Consider the following 16592-nt stretch of genomic DNA (forward strand, 5'->3'; position numbering starts at 1 on the left):
CTATTAGTACAGTGCTCTGCACACAGTAAGCGTTCAGTAAGTACGATTGAATGAATGAAGAGCTGCTATAGAAGCAGGCTTGGGAAATGCACAAACCAAACTAATGTGGAGAGGGAAATATTTCAGAGGTTCCTTATCACCTCTAATGCTCTGGAAAGTAAAGGGGAACTCCACAATACACCTGCGATGTGTTTCTCAAATTGTGGTAAGATGGTGACTTGGCAGTGGCACTGCAGACTTCCCTGGCTTGAAAATACTGCAGTGTGGGAGAGGAGACAGAGGGAGGGGGCTGGAGCTGGGGAGGAGAGCAGAAACGTTTTTTGAAATGGGGAAGGGAGAGGTGCAAAGGGAGGGGAGGAAACTGATCTCCCTGCAGCAAGTGATGGTAACTTCAGGGGCGAAGCTGCGGGCACTTTGGTGCATCAGCAAGTTAGAAGCAGACATATTTCTGGGGAGTACATATTGTGAGGAGGGTATTCTTGGGTATGCCCAACGTAGACAGTTGCTTCTTTCTTCTTATGGTTCTAGTGTTTCAACTTAGCTCAGTTGGGCATTCCAGTTGCTGGCAAGGATATAGATCCCATTCACTCTTAGCTGAGCAAAGGATGGTTACTTCCTGGGATTCTCTGCCGAAGAGTCTCTCACAAACTACAAGACAGAAGGTCCTACTTGCTTTTTCCTGGTGGTCATAATAAAAAAGGCTGAAAAAAATCTCTTTGGTACTCTATATTGCTGGGACCATTAATTTTGACAAAACATAGAGTGAACAATAAGGCGGCAGGAATTATTCATCATGTTGTAACTTAGTCAAGGAGAAGTAGCTGTTTATTCTTGATTAATTGCAGGAGAAACCCTTCTGTGAGATGGAAAACCATCAGAATTCTGAATTAGACCCAACCACTGTTTTCTTAAGACTGAATAAAATGATAGCTAATGTGAAGTAGCATGGCTTAGTGGAAAGAACGTAGGCTGAGGTTCTAATCCCAACTCTGCCACTTGCCTGCTAAGTGATCTTGGGCAAGTGACTTAACTTTTCTGTGCCTCAGTTTCCTCAACTGTAAAATGGGGATTCAGTACCTGTTCTCCCTCTTACTTAGACTGTAAATCCCACTGGAAGGAGGGACGTATCCAATCTGATTAACTTGCATCTACCCCAGAGCTTAGAACAGCACTTGACACATAGTAAATGCTTAATAAATACAGTGAAGATGAAATTATAATAATGATAATGATGGCGGATTTCTGCCAATGCAGATCCTTAACTTAATTCCATGATGGCACCATGATTGCTATCCAGGAAGAAGGAGCTGTATGGATGCTGGAAAGTGTAAGAGACTCTAGGGTCCATATATCCAACCATCCATCCATCCATGCACCCATCCATCAGTGGGTGATGGAAGGGTGGTGGGAATCCTTGCCAGCCATCCAAGGATAGAAGAATTTCCAGAGGGAACATTAATTTATTTGACCTTTCCAAAAGAATCTTTTTTCCTTATTTGCAATTAAAAGAGAGCTTTTTGAAATTTTACATTACATTCTCATGACTATCAGGGCTGTTTCTGAATAGTCTTATTATAGTGAATTTCAAAGGAAGGAATAATGGTTTGCAACTAATTGTGAGGTGGCTTTGATAAAGTCCAGAAATAAGTTCCCTATAGCACATATTTTCCAATGCCTGACTGGGAGATTTTAATAAAACTGAAAACAATATGCGCATTAACAGCGATGCTAAATGTCAAAGTTGCTTGCAGTCATTTTTCTCCACTGTTGTTCATTTCTTTGATATTTTGACAATGGTGATATGCTATGTGTGTTTTACGCCTTTCAAAGCATTTTGCGAGTGTTCATCGTATAGTGTTAAGCAATGTCTCTGGACTTGCATCGTTAGAAAATAATTCCCCAAGAAGAGTAAAATAAAATAAGGTTATCTCATATAAACATTTTGGTTTCACTTTCCAAACAAAAACTGAATGGTGGGGAAAAGACAGGCAGTCAATCACTTATGATGCTCCTATTGTATGTAGCCCCTCTCAGGGTTGCACCTGGAGAGTTTCCGGTACTCTACCAGTCTTGATTATGGGAGGGAGAGTCAAACTGAGGCAGATCCATTCCATTCCTAGCTTGGCCAGTGGCTAGCAAGTGGCAGAAAATCTGCTACAAGTTAAACTCACTTGTGCTGGGCAGCAGTGGCATGGGACAGAGTCGAGGGCGGAGACTCGAGTTTATTTTGAGGCTTGCGAGACTCGAGGCTTCTGTATTTTGACCTAGAAAGCTCTATGGATACACTACCAGAACGATTGCAGATGGAGGTGGGGCATTCTGGGAGAGATGTGTCCATGGTGTTACTATGGATCTGAGACGACTCAATGGCATAAGACAAGACAAGACTGTATAAAGAGAGAACAACAGAGTTTGTGGATATGATTTCTGCCCACAAGGAGCTTACAAACTAGCCAGGGAAACCGACATTAAATAGATAAATAAACAGGTAATTTTTTTCACCTGAGGATGTAAAAAAGATATGTCATGCGCAAGTGTAATGGACAAATGGGTGGAATCAGCACCAAGTTTAAGTAGTTGTATACTACTGTCAAGCTAATAAAGTTAATGAGAACATCATAATTTGTTACTTACTGATTTGGAGTTTGCTATTTCTAGAAAAAGAGGAAAGGAATGGTATTGTGCCTGGAATGAAATGGACCCACCACATCCAACTACCAAATAGTTGAGAATTAAACCTAGTGGTGTCCAAAGTCCACCCTACAGGCTCAGGGGCAACCGGATCCGTCATTCCAAGTGTAATGTAAGCATTGTTCATGATAGGCTTAAAATGGCTTACGTAGCTCATCAGCTCCTTGTGGACAGGGATCTGGTTTACCAACTCCAACTCCCTTCTAGACTGTGAGCCCGTTGTGGGCAGGGATTTTCTCTCTTGGTTGATGAACTGTACTCTCCAAGTGCTTAGTACAGTGCTCTGCCCACAGTAAGTGCTCAATAAATACGATTGAATGACTGAATGAATGAACTCCATTGTACTGCACTTTCCCAAATGCTCGGCACATAGAAAGTACCCAGTGAATATCACTGATTGTCGATTGATTGATTAACTGACTGACTGCTGATGAGGGGGACCTAAAAACCTAGAGAACAAAATGATGAGCTGGGCCATATGTCCATCTCACTTGCTGGAAGAGGTCAAGTGAGCTGGGAGAGGTATTCCCCGCAAGGTCTGGAGGAGGAAAGGAGGGGGCACGGTTGCCCCCACCACCCCAGACCGATGGTCCACAGCCCCTAGAGCCACCCCAGTTTTTCTCCTTTTTTCTTCCCTGCCCCACCTCCTTTCTCCATTCGCCTTCTCTCTCTCCCCCTCCCCCTTTCTCTGTCCCAGCTTCTTTTTCCTCTCCCTTTCCCCTTCCTTTCAGCCCCACCCCTCCCTGCCCAAGATGTTCAGATTTCTGTTTGTTCTACTTATTTAAAAAGCATAGCAGCAAAAAAAAAGCATCATTGTCATTTCTCCTTGGAAGAACTGGTTTGGGTTCACTTTGTTTACCTCCTTTCTGATAAATGCAGGCTGTCATGAAGGTGTTTTATCTTTCCAATTCCTCACGCAGCCCAGAGAAAACAAAGGACAGCAATTCTCCGCCGCGATGCCAATTAGAGGAGCGGATGTGGCAGCAGTTCCATGCTGGGTCAATTGGGAATCACTGCCCACATTACCAGCCTTCAAATAAGACCGGATGTTAGCCCCCGACAAAGCCAGCTCTCAATCATTTTTAACAACCAAAAAACGACGATTCTGGCCCTGCAGTTTTGCGCCTCCAGATTTCCATCATAATGACGTTGCAGTAAGAAGGAGAAGCAATGATAAAGTACCAATTAAGTGTAGCCTTCACCAGTTCTGCTTGGGGGTTTGAAAAATGGTATCCAAGTTCTTAGAAAGTGAGCCCATTTTATTTTATCTCTTTATATTTACTAACCGAGAAGAACCTTGAACCAATAAATCGTTTTATTATATCAGCAGAGGTGACATTTGTTGCCAGTTTGCTCCTGATAGTTTTACATCTGCTCTCTTACTCCAACCCATGGCAGAATTTTAGCTTTAATTCAACCCAACATGCAATCAGAGAGAAGAAATTGAGCAAAACAGGGACTCTTAAGCAACCTTTTTAGGTTTGTACTGTCTGCCTCTCTAAAACATGATCCAAAAGGGTTTTTTTTAAAAAAAAATTGGAGGAATGCTGTTTTGTTCTTAAGTCAAGAATGCCCTGGACCTGACAAGATTACCTATCACTTTCCAATTTGATCTCTTTTTGAAAATATAATTAAAGACAAATCCGATTATGGGGGTTTGAATAATTGCAAGGCAACATATTAATTTCTGAGGGTTGATTTCTACATATGAATTAGAAACCTGATTAGACCAGAGTTATCTTTGCTAATGAACATAATAAGCACTAGTAACCCTTCCGATGTAAGGGAACTTTGTGTGTGTGTGTGGCACAATAATAATAATAATGATAATAATGTTGGTATTTGTTAAGGGCTTACTATGTGCCAAGCACTCTTCTAAGTGCTGGGGGAGATACAAGGTAGTCAGGTTGTCCCACATGAGGCTCACAGTCTTAATCCCCATTTTACAGATGAAGGAACTGAGTCCCAGAGAAGTTAAATAACTTGCCCAACGTCACACAGCTGACAGGTGGGAGAGTCGGGATTAGAACCCATGACCTCTGACTCCTAAGCCCAGGCTCTTTCCACTGAGCCATGATGCTTCATGTCTCAAAAGGAGTAATACATTCTTGAAGCTTTCAGAAGACTGTTCCTGGGATTTGGTTCTCGAGCTGAATCTATACCATTAGCCAAATTTTTTTTAATGCTTGAAAATGAATTGAGGAAGAGAAAATGGAAGTAAAAATACCTAAGCTGATGAGAGATTTGAGCAGAATGAGATGAGAAGAAGTATAATGGAAGAAATTATCTTGATATACTGTAGCACCCAGGTTCAATTGTCTAGGTGATTGTGTAATGTTGATGATAAACAGCCCTTAAAATGTCAACAAACAACCCACTTTTTTACTTCCTGATTTTTGTTCCACTTATGCTTCCCCTGAACAATGGTTTCTACAAATGGGGCACCTGGAAAATTTGAAGAGGGTTCAGATGTCACGAAAGTGTTTAAAGAGTTAATCAATGAATCAATCGAATTTATTAAGCACTCACTATGTGCATAGCACTGTACTAAGGGCTTGGGAAAATACCATATACAGAGAATTAGCAGACACGTTCCCTGCTCATAATGAGTTTGCAGTCTACAGAAGGTTAAGAAAGAGCCCCTAAGAAGATGAGGAGAGAAGGAATGGTGTAGACTAGAAAAGATAATGGAGAGGGGTCACATAGTTCTAGGAGGTATTCTTCATGTCCATTAACCCCAGAACCAGGGGAACAGGAAGCAAATCGTAGCAGGAGATGTTTGGGCCAGATGAACAAAGGAAAGAATTTCAGGAGATATTTGGGCTAGTTGGCCAAAGGGAAAAATTTTCTGATGAATTGGGATGAATTCCTGAGAGAAGTCATCCATCATCTGCTCTGGAAGTCTTTAAACATAAGATAGGCCCCCTTTATGGGGGCATAATTTAGGTGTTATTCTGTATTAAATAATGATACTCCCGTGGCTCAGTGGCAAGAGCCCGGGCTTGGGAGTCAGAGCTCATGAGTTCGAATCCCGGCTCCACCCCTTGTCAGCTAGGTGACTGTGGGCAAGTAACTTTGATTCTCTGTGCCTCACTTACCTCATCTGTAAAATGGGGATCAACTGTGAGCCTCACGTGGGACAACGTGATTACCCTGTATCTCCCCCAGCGCTTAGAACAGTGCTCGGCACATAGTAAGTGCTTAACAAATACCAACATTATTATCATTATTATTATTAGAGGGAGAGTATATCCTTGTGACCCACTCAGGATTGCACCTGGAAAGTTTCCAGTCCTCTACCAGTCTTGGCTATGGGAGGGAGAGTCAAGCAGAGGCCTACCCATTCCATTCCTAGCTGGGTCAGTGGCTAGCGGGTGGAAGGTCATCTGCTACAACTGGAAACTCACCTGTGCCAGGCAGCAGTGGCAAGGGAGAGATTCGAGGGTGGAGACTCGACTTTACTGTGCAGAAGGAAGCAATGGTAAGCCACTTCCAGAGTTTTACCAAGAAAACTCTCTGGATCCACTACTGGAACGATTGCAGATGGAGAGCGGGGCGTTCTGGGAGAGATGAGCCCAAGGAGTCACTATGGGTCGGAAACGACTTGCCGGCATACGACAAGACAAGTCACCTTGTAGGCAGAGAATGTGTCTCTTGCTTCGTTGTACTTTCCCAAGTGTTTAGAATAGTGCATTGCGCCTAGTTGGTCAATAAATATCAGTGCTACTTCTACTTCATTCATTCAATTGTATTTATTGAGCACTTACTACGTGCAGAGCACTGTACTAAGTGCTTGGATCCATAGTAAGCTCTGCCACTTGCCTGCTATGTGACCTTGGGCAAGTCATTCACCTCTCTGTGCCTCAGACACCTCTTCTGTAAAATCGAGATTAAGACTGTGAGCCCCATGTTGGATAGGGATGGTGTCCAACCTTATTAGCTTGTATCTACCCAGTGCTTAGTGCAGTGCCTAACACATAGTAAGCACTTCACACATACGATAAAATACTACTGCTACTTTTATTACTATGGGAAGCCAAGTGGTCTAGTTGAAAGAACATGAGCCTAGGTTCTAATCAAGATTCTGCCATTTGCCTGCTGGGTGACTTTGGATGAGTCACTCGCCTTCTCTGTGCCCCAGTTTCCTCATCTGTTAAATGGGAATTAAATACCTCTTCTCCCTCCCCCTCAGACTGTGAGCACCATGTAGGACAGGGACTGTGTGCAATCTGATAATCTTCTATCTTAGTGCTTATTCTAGTACTTAGCACATAATTAGCCCTTAGGAAATACCATAATTATCATTACTACTACTAAATAATTCTATGCCATTAAATACAAAACTATTATTACAAGAAAATGCTTGAATGAATAATTCAGTCATATTTTTCCATTTATATTCATAAATGCTCACTCTTCCACCTTAGTCTTAGGAATGTCTTACAATGCTCGGAAAAAAAAAAACACAAAACGTGACACCCACTGGTTTGGAAATATTTCTCGCTGCGAATTTTAAGCACAGAGGAAAAAGAACAAAGAGGTTCCTTTCATTTTTTCTTAAAGGGAGGTTGTATTATTGTGCCTTACTGAGCAGTCTCACTTATCATAGAGTGACTTCTCTCTGTCAAAGCCAATGGGGCACAGCTGGTGGATTTCGAGTAAGGGCTCCATTTAACAATTGCTAGACAGTAACTTGAGAATTTTTGCCAAACTGTGAGGGAAGTCCTAAAACCTTAGCTCTGTGGAATAACGGATGCACTTTGGGACTTTTCTCTTTTGAGAGTACATTCCTTTCTTGACTCTGCACTTCACTCGGAGCTGCAAACTGCACAAAAGCATCACCCGCCTGCTCCCTCCCCTTCTCGCTTGAAGAATCTGATTCTGAATCTTCTACCTCAACTCTGCCAACTCTTCTAAACCCCTTTCGATCTAAATTTCTCCCTATTTTTTCTCCTGAGACTGAACTTACCAAGGTACCTGCACTCACTAAAGTTTCCACTGTCAAATCTCACAACTTTTCTTTGTCCTGGTCTTCCTTAATGATCCTGCCACTTTCAACAGGATTCACTATCTTCGCACTTAGAAACTCTCCAGCTCTGGTTTTCACAGACAGTAGTCTCCTGATTTTCATCCTATATATTCCTTGATTATTCTTTCTTGGTCTCCTTTGCTGGGTTTCTTTCTCCAATTCCCCTTTCACTGGCGGATGTCCTGCAAAGTATAATTATTATTTTTACATTTGTTAAGCACTTATTATGTACTAAGCTCTAGGGTAGATACAAGATATAAGACAATCAGGTTGGACACAGCCAGAGTCCCTGTTCCACGTGGGCTCACAGTCTGAGGAAGAGGGAGAGCAGGCATTGAACCCTCATTTTACAGATGAAGAAACTGAGGCACAGGCACATGACTTGTCCAAGGTCACACAGCAGGCAAATGGTGGAGCCTCAATTAGATCTGAGGCCCTCTGGCACCCAGACCTGTACTCTTTCCATTAGGCCATGCTGCTTCTCAGATTTAGTTCTAGCCAATTTGTACTTTTCCTTTACACTCCCTTCTCAGGGTTCTCATCTACTTGCATGGTTTCAGTGACCACACTAATCTTCACCTCTGTGCTGCAGCTGTGCAGGGACGCCAGGGGAGGAGGAAAATAAATTACATTTGTTAAGCACTTACCATGTGCCAGGCACTGTACTAAGTGCTGAGGTGGATACAAGCAAATCGTTGTTGTTGGGCTCACAGTTTCTACCCCCATTTTATAGATGAGGTAACTGAAGGCCAAAGAAGTGAAGTGACTGGCCCAAGGTCACACAGCAGACAAATGACAGGACTGGGATTAGAACTCCTGACCTTCTGACTTCCAAGTCTGTGCTCTATCCAGTACGCCATGGTGCTTCCCTGAGGAACAGCCTGTGAACAAGAGGCCAGCACTAGCTAGTTTGACCACCTCTCACCTACCTCATTTCTCCTTTGCTACATCTGTCCTGAGCTGCAAGGACCCAGGCAATGTTGCGTAGTGGATAGAACATGGGCCTGGGAGTCAGAAGGATCTGGGTTCTAAACCTGGCTCCATGATTTGTCTTCTGTGGATCTCTCTGTGACTCAGTTACCTCATCTGCAAAGTGGGAATTAAGACTAAGAGGCCCCATGTGGGACAGGGACTGTGTCCAACTCAATTTGCTCTTATCCACCCTAGTATTTAGTACAGTGCCTGGTGCATATTAAGTGCTTAAGAAATAACACAGTTATTATTATTATTATAATTATTACCAAGCAAGGGAGCATGTTTGGAGCTTGGTCTTAGATGCATCTTTGTATCATTTCTTCTGGCCCTTTGGAGCACACTCTGGTCCTGAGTGCTTCATGAAAGATAATAATAATAATTATGGAATTTGTTAAGTGCTTACTGTGTACCAGTCACTGTACTAAGTGATGGCATAGGTACAGGCTAATCACGTTGGACACAGTCCATGTCTCATTTGGGGCTCATGGTCATGAAAAGAGGGAAAAACCAGTCACTCCTGAAATGATCATTTTGCTAGACTTTAAGCTCATTGTGATCAGGGAATGTGTCTTATGTAGTACTCTCCCAAGTGCTTAAGTGATCAATAAATATGATTGACTGACTAACTTCTCTTCATTATTTAATTATGCCAAGGTGATTTTTTTCCCCCCTTTTATTTCAACTTTAGATTTTTATTTTGGTATTTGTTAAGCTTTTATCATTGTACTAAGCTCTGGGGTAGATGTAAGCTAATCAGTTTGGACACATTCCAAGTCCCACATGGGGCTCAGAGTCTTAATCCCCATTTTCCAGATGAAGTAACTGAGGCCCAGAGAAGTGAGGTGACTTGCCCAAGACCATGCACAGCAGACAAGTTGCGGAGCCAGGATTAGAACCCAGGTCCTTCTGACTCCCAGGCCCAGGCTCTATCCACTAGAACACACTGCTTCTCAGTGTTGAAATGAATGTTGAAGTGAAAACTAAGATGAGGTCATGCTAGTTGCTAGGTTTGGTGATCTTGGGAGGTGGGATTTAGGCACATAGTAAGCACTTAAATATAATAATAATAATGAAACAGCTGAAGCACAAATCACTTTTCCTGCTACAAGGAGCTCCACTCCACAAGAGCTGAGGATGGACAGCACTGCATCCAGAATTCTTCCTCCTCTTCTTTGTCCTCCTCCGCTTTTTCCTTCCTCCCCCTCTTCTTTCTCCTCTTCCTCCTCCTCCTCCTCTTTCTCTTCTCCCTCCCTACCCCTCATCATTTCTTTCTGTAGGCTGTAAGCTCACTGTGGGCAGAAAACATGTCTACTGATTCTGTTGTAATGTACTCTCTCCAGGGGTTAGTACAGGGCTCTGCATCCAGTAAGCACTCAATAAATACCACTGATTGATTTACTGATTGATAATGATCAATATGGTTCAATATTGATAATATTGATCATTATAGTTGGTGTGATGGTGATGTGGTGATCAATATGGTTTGGGTTCAAGAGTTCACCAGTTCATCAGTTATGAAAACCCTGCAGGTCCAAGGTGGATGCTATTGCTCTGTGAAGAGCATGGGTTGCTGGAGCTTTAGTTCCAGCAATCCAGTTTTTTTTCCTTAATGGTATTTGCTTAGTTCTTAGTATGTGCCAGGCACAGTATACAGATTCAGGCAGAATGCTGAGGTAAAAGCAGCTGTACTCTGGAGAAGACACTAATGCTAGGAGAAGTCCGGGGAAAGTGTGGAAGAGGCAGACTGGCAGCTAGATGGATAGAGACCATAACAACAATAACGGAAGAACCATTAGACTCTGGCAGAGGACAAGATGTTCTGGAGAAAGTATATCCGTGGACTCGCTATGGAACAGAAACGACTCGACGGCACTTAGTAATAATTGAAAATCGGGTTGCACACAGTCCATCTCCCACATGGGGCTCACAGTCTTAATCCCATTTTCCAGGTGAGGTGATTGAGGTGCAGAGGAGTGAAGTGACTTGCCGAAGGTCACACAGCAGACAAGGGTCAGAGTTGGGATTAAAACCCAGGTCCTGCTGACTCCCAGGCTTGTGCTCTTGTCACTAGACCATGCTGCTTTCTCAATTCAAAAAGATTCCTGCAGTTTCTAGGGGTAGCAATCTCTCAATAATGAAGTACTTCTCACTTGTTTCCTCATATTCTGCCTGATTGTGTTTGTTAGGTTGGCAGATCAGGAACTATGTACCTCCCTGAAAAGGGGCACCTGTTCAGGACATTCCCACACATTCCCACTCTGAGCAGAATTGAATGGATCCCAAGCGTAGTCATGCTCTGAATCTGTATAATGCATCCAGGTTTTCGGTGTGTCCATTGCTTATTTGGGTTTCAATCTTTGCATGCATTCCAGTGTTATTTTAGCTATTTGTAAAGATCTGGAATTTCAGGACCTGCCTGTAGCAGAGATGCTATTTATGACCCTTACTGGCTAGTGGAGGTCTAGCTTTAGGTTTACTCTTGCAGATTTAGAAAGGAAACCAAGGGAAATCTATCACCTCTAAAATAGGAGTTCAACTGATGGTATTTATTGATCACTTACTGTGGGCAGAACATGGTATTAAGTGCTTTGGAGGGTACAGTACAATAGGGTTGGTAGACATAAATCCCTCTCCTCAAGGACCTTGCAATTTAGCAGGGGAGACAGACACTAAAATGAATTACAGGTAGGAGAGGCAAGTTTGTTTACTGACAATGACTTTACTCCCTATTCTCCTCACATGTCCTGCCCAGTCAGGGTGTGATGAGCTGAGCTTGGTTTTGATGCTGGTGGCCTAATTGTGTTGCAGTATTCTTTGAACCCCACACAGTGGGATCCACCTGATTGTAAAATGGGGGTTCAATTCCTCTTCTTCCTTATTTAGACTCTGAATCCATGTGGGACAGGTGACTGTGTTCATCATGATTAACCTGTATCTACTCCAGCCCTTAGAACAGTGTTTGTCATAGAGTAAGCACTTGACAAATACCATAATTATTATCATTAATTTCTCTCTCTACCCTCCTCCACGCCACTACCAAGCTACTGGTGATATTGGTTAAGGGCTTACTTTGGGTAAATAACTCTACCCAGAACTGGAGAAAGGTAACAAGAGTATTGAAACAGACCTGATTCCTATTTCAAAAAGGGAACATTGATTGATTGGTTGGTTGACTGAAGGGAAGGCGAGGGATGGAGGGGATGACACAGTGTGAAAGTAGCACTGGGAGGCAAGATGAGCCTCTGTACTATTCCTTGATTTGACTCTGTGGCTACTAAATTGGGGAGTATTTCTCATGGTTGTAAAGGTGCATTCCCTGGGGGCCAGTAGTATTTAATAAAGTGCTTACTGGGTGTAGAGCCCTGAAATAATTTTAATAATAATTGTGGTATTTGTTAAGCACTTACCATGTGCCAGGCACTGTACTAAGCATTGGGTTGGATACAAGCCAGTAGGGATGGACACAGTCCCTGTCCATGTGGGGCTCACTGTCTCAATCCTCTTTTTATAGATGAGGTAACTGAGGCCCAGAGAAGGGAAGTGACTTGGCCAAGGTCATATAGCTGACGAGTGGAAGATCTGGGATTAGACCCCACAACCTTCTGACTCCCAGGCCCGAGCTCAGCGCACTAAGCCATGCTGCTTCTCAGCAGTATAACAATAATAATAATAATAATTGTGGTATTTGTTAAGCGCTTACTCTGTGCCAGACACTGTAGTAAGCGCTGGAGTGGATACAAGCAAATAGAGTTGGACATGGTCTCTGTCCTAAGTGGGGCTCACTGACTGAATTCCCATTTTACAGATGAGGTAACTGAGGCCCGGGAACTGAAGTGACTTGCCCAGGGTCACACAGCAGACAAGTGGCCGAGCTGGGGTTAGAATCCATGACTCCCAGGTCCATGCTCTATCCACTAACCCATGCAGCTTCTCAAAAACTTAAAGTCCCACAGATATTTGAACTCAGATTGCTGAATTCAGAGACCAGAATGCTAGCCATTACACCATGTGGCCATGTTCCAACTATTTTTAACCTGCCAAAGAAGATGGAGGCACAGGACTTTAGTCTGTTAGAGCACAAGGCCACAGCCAGTGGAAGGTGCTTAAAATCCTAAACAGGCCTGGCAAGAGAATTTCAAGGATAGAAGTAAGGAAGCAAATTGTGCTCTCCTAAGTGTTTAATGCAGTGCTGTGCATGCAGTAAACATTCAGTAAGTGTGATGATTGATGGACTACAAACCTCATGTAAGCTCAAGTTTTTCCTCCATTTCCGAGAAACTACTGAGGTCTTGGGAGACCTCTGGGGTAGGGCTCAGTTCTTCTGAGGGAGAATCTGGGAGAAAGCAGCGGATTCAATTTGGGATTAATTTTTCCCTTGCTGTGATGTGCATTGACTGCCTGAATGCTGCCCTGAAAACCAGTCAGAAGAGATTCCCATGTGGTAAAGTAGGTATCACACCTTAAGCTTTACCTGAGGCTAGGGCTAATTTCTTGAGGGTTATTTTAAACTAATTTCTGTTTCCAGCCATTTGGTAAACCAGCTTTCTAGTGATCCAACATTAGCTCGATCCTGGCAGTCTTGAACCTCATCCGTTTTAAAGATTACTTTTTGAACCCTTGACTTTGGTATTTTCAACTGTGCTCTTTTCCAATCTGTGGTACAGATTAAATCCCTTTGATCTCATCCTTGTCTTGTTTGGGTATCTAGTTTAGCTGTGGTCATTGGAGTCTTCATGAAACCCTCAACCATGTCCTAGTTGGAGATTTTAATCTTGTTTTTTTCTTTGATGGGCCTATACAGCATGTCTGATTTTTGTTCTTGATTGGGATTATATATTTTAGCATCCCCTATTTTGATTTATCAGGAAAAAAGATTGAGAGTTTAATAAACTTTGTAGAGAGAGGGAGAGGAAAGACAGATTAGATTCACATGTTTACACTTCTCTAATTATATATACTTCCTTAAATGCAGTATCAAAATTCCATAAATACATGTAATTCTACGAACGCACAAACTTTCTTGCCCCCAAATGTGTGAATCTACAAGCTGACAATAAAGAGGAAGGAAGTCACAGACTGTATGTTAGAATGTATGGGAAAGCAAATGAGAAGTAGAGTAGAAGTGCTGAATTTAAAAGCTCTTTCCAGTATATTGACTGGTCTAACCCAATTCCTGCCAGAGGGTGCCTGATCTTCCAGAAAATTCTGGGAAACATGGTTCCTTGGAAGGAGTCAGCTGCAGGAATAAGATTCCTCCGTCTCTTTTGATTCTTTGATTTCACCTCTGCATCAATATGGCCTTCAATGTTGCCATCCTTGGTATTTTCTTTGTGTCTCTGATATTAGTCATTAGCAGGGTTAATGCTTCCATAAGCCTGGGGCAGAAGCAGCACAATGGGGCTTTGTCTCCATCTTCCAAACCAAAGTTTATTTTCAGATTCATCTCTGCTTCTTCCCTCCTTCTCCCCAGGTTTTCTCCTCTTAACTCTCACTTCCGAACTAACTACACCCTTCTGCCTCTACACTGTCCAGGAACACGTCTGCAGATATCAATTTACACCCCAGACTACTGAAGCATTTACTCGCCTACATTTTTCCTTTACCTTCTTGTATCTAAAATTATTTAGTGACTGTGACTGCCCCATTAGATGGAAAACTTCTCGGGGGCAGATATTGTTTTTACCTGCTCTGCTGTACTCTCCCAGTGCTTAGGACAGTGTTCTTTGCACAGTAAGTGTTCAAAAAATATGATGTTGGCTGAATGGGCAATACCAATATTAGTTTTAATAATAATAATAATAATAATGTTGGTATTTGTTAAGCACTTACTATGTGCAGAGCACTGTTCTAAGCGCTGGGGTAGACACAGGGGAATCAGGTTGTCCCACGTGGGGCTCACAGTCTTCATCCCCATTTTACAGATGAGGGAACTGAGGGACAGAGAAGTTAAGTGACTTGCCCACAGTCACACAGTTGACAAGTGGCAGAGTTGGGATTCTAACTCATGACCTCTGACTCCAAAGCCCAGACTCTTTCCACTGAGCCACGCTGCTTCTCTAATCTAATTTTAACCGATTAGATGGAAAGCTAGAGATTAAAAATGAAGGCAAGGAGGAGTTTGCCCTTAAGACAGTAAGGAGGGTGCTCACTGTAGTGAACATTATTATTATTACTGTTAATAATATCAGTTAAGGAATCAATTGTATTTGTTAACTACTTACTGTGTACAGAGCACTGTACTAGGTGAGCACTATCTTGTTCCTGGCTCTGTTCTAGGTGCTTGGGAATATAGAAAAAATATGTGTCTTATTATCATCTTACTACTGCCCTCAACCAGCCTCCTCTTCCTCCTTCTGCTTCTCCTGCTCCTCCTCCACCTCCTCTTCTTCCTCATATCTAATCCTAGCTCTACTCTCTCCTCCTCTATTTCCAATACCAAAGAAGCCAATTCCCCCCTGCCCATATTTTAAGTACTTCACAGTCACTTCACCTATTCTCCAGTCCTGCAAAAAAGCCCCCAGAGCTCTGTGATAGCAGGCAGAGGGAGGGGACCAAGGCCAGAACTCCAGAAAGTCCAGCTATGCTGCTAGGATGCTCTCGGGGGTGGTATACTAAGAAAGCAGGAGCTCCTTCTGCACAGTACTCTTGGTTCTGCTTATCCTAGACGTGGACCTGTCACCTACACAGTAATTCCAGTGCTCAGTAAATGGTTGCTTGACTAAGAGTTTTCCTAATGAAAATTGGAAGTAATTAGGGTAATTGTTTCACATATTTTTGACTCAACTGCAGCATTAGTAGGACAAGAGGTATTTATTCTACTTTCAGGGTTAGAACATAGCTGGCATTCCTATTTATAACTTTCATCCTACACCCTTTCCCTGGAATAATGTCCGTTTTGTTCATTTTTTCCTATAATGAATATTAATGTATCGCACCTTCAGTTATTGGATTTTCTGGCAGCAGAATAAATTCTCCTTTGGCTGGTTGAATTAAAAACCCCTCCTGGGTAGCTAGAGGTAAATAAATACTTGGGGATAAAAAATGATCAATTTTTATTTATCCTGAAACAGACTGGATAATTTCACATCTACATAGATTTACAGACTCAGTATGCTGTTGTTGGAAGCCCTTTGTTCTGGGAGACATGAATATTTTCATGGAAAAAAATTGTTAAAAACATAAGGAAGATTTCCCTATGGAAAGGCATTAAAAAGAAACTTTTCATTTATTGAATTTTACATTACAGAGAAAGATGATAATCTGAAAAACAACTGTGCAGTTTTAGCAGCAGAAAAAATATAAACATACGTAGATAGAATAGAGAAAATAATTGTCCGTTTGCTGTCACTATGATGATTTACGCTCATGGCACATTTAGAAAGAGAACAGGGATAAGATAGAAAATTTAGGTTAGTTCATTGGCTTGGAAAGAGAAAAAAACAGGGGTGTTTTAAGGAATTTTTTTATGGCCTAGAGAAAGTAAATCTTGATTTTTAAAGCCAAGACTATATTGGAAAAATCAAATGATCTTGAAGAAACCACTTCTTGTTTTTAAAATTGATCATCTGCAACACCAGAACTCCTTCAGGTTGTGGTACTTTCTTTTGAGTATGCCACATCAGGACATTTTGATTTTGACACTAAGTAGAAATCACACTTCATCCTCAGCTGGCCTTACTCAGTTCCTCTCTCAGTTCTAAGCCCCAGTTGCACTGCAAAGGATGATATTTAAAGTAACAGGCACAAGACATTGATGGTAAAATAACCAATATTAACTTAATAAACCCAGAGCCTCATTCTGTTGACAAATGTTAAGCAACTAGAAGATCAAGTGACCCTACTTCTGCCTCACTTTTTGACAAGTGTCTTCTGCCTATGTATGTTTCAGGCTTCACTT

General features: G+C 42.2%; 2 non-coding genes across 2 annotated transcripts; both read left to right on the forward strand.

Annotated features, from left to right (window-relative positions):
• Positions 1 to 2024: 2024 nt before the first annotated feature.
• LOC114816779 lies at positions 2025 to 2162 on the forward strand. Its single transcript, XR_003764587.1, has one exon. It is a non-coding gene; the product is annotated as a small nucleolar RNA SNORA7 (small nucleolar RNA).
• Positions 2163 to 5950: 3788 nt separating this feature from the next.
• Positions 5951 to 6088, forward strand: LOC114816792. Its single transcript, XR_003764600.1, has one exon. It is a non-coding gene; the product is annotated as a small nucleolar RNA SNORA7 (small nucleolar RNA).
• The last annotated feature ends 10504 nt before the right edge of the window (positions 6089 to 16592 follow it).

This window comes from Ornithorhynchus anatinus, chromosome 14 (assembly GCF_004115215.2).
Source record: "Ornithorhynchus anatinus isolate Pmale09 chromosome 14, mOrnAna1.pri.v4, whole genome shotgun sequence".
In the NCBI taxonomy this organism is placed as follows: Eukaryota; Metazoa; Chordata; class Mammalia; order Monotremata; family Ornithorhynchidae; genus Ornithorhynchus; species Ornithorhynchus anatinus.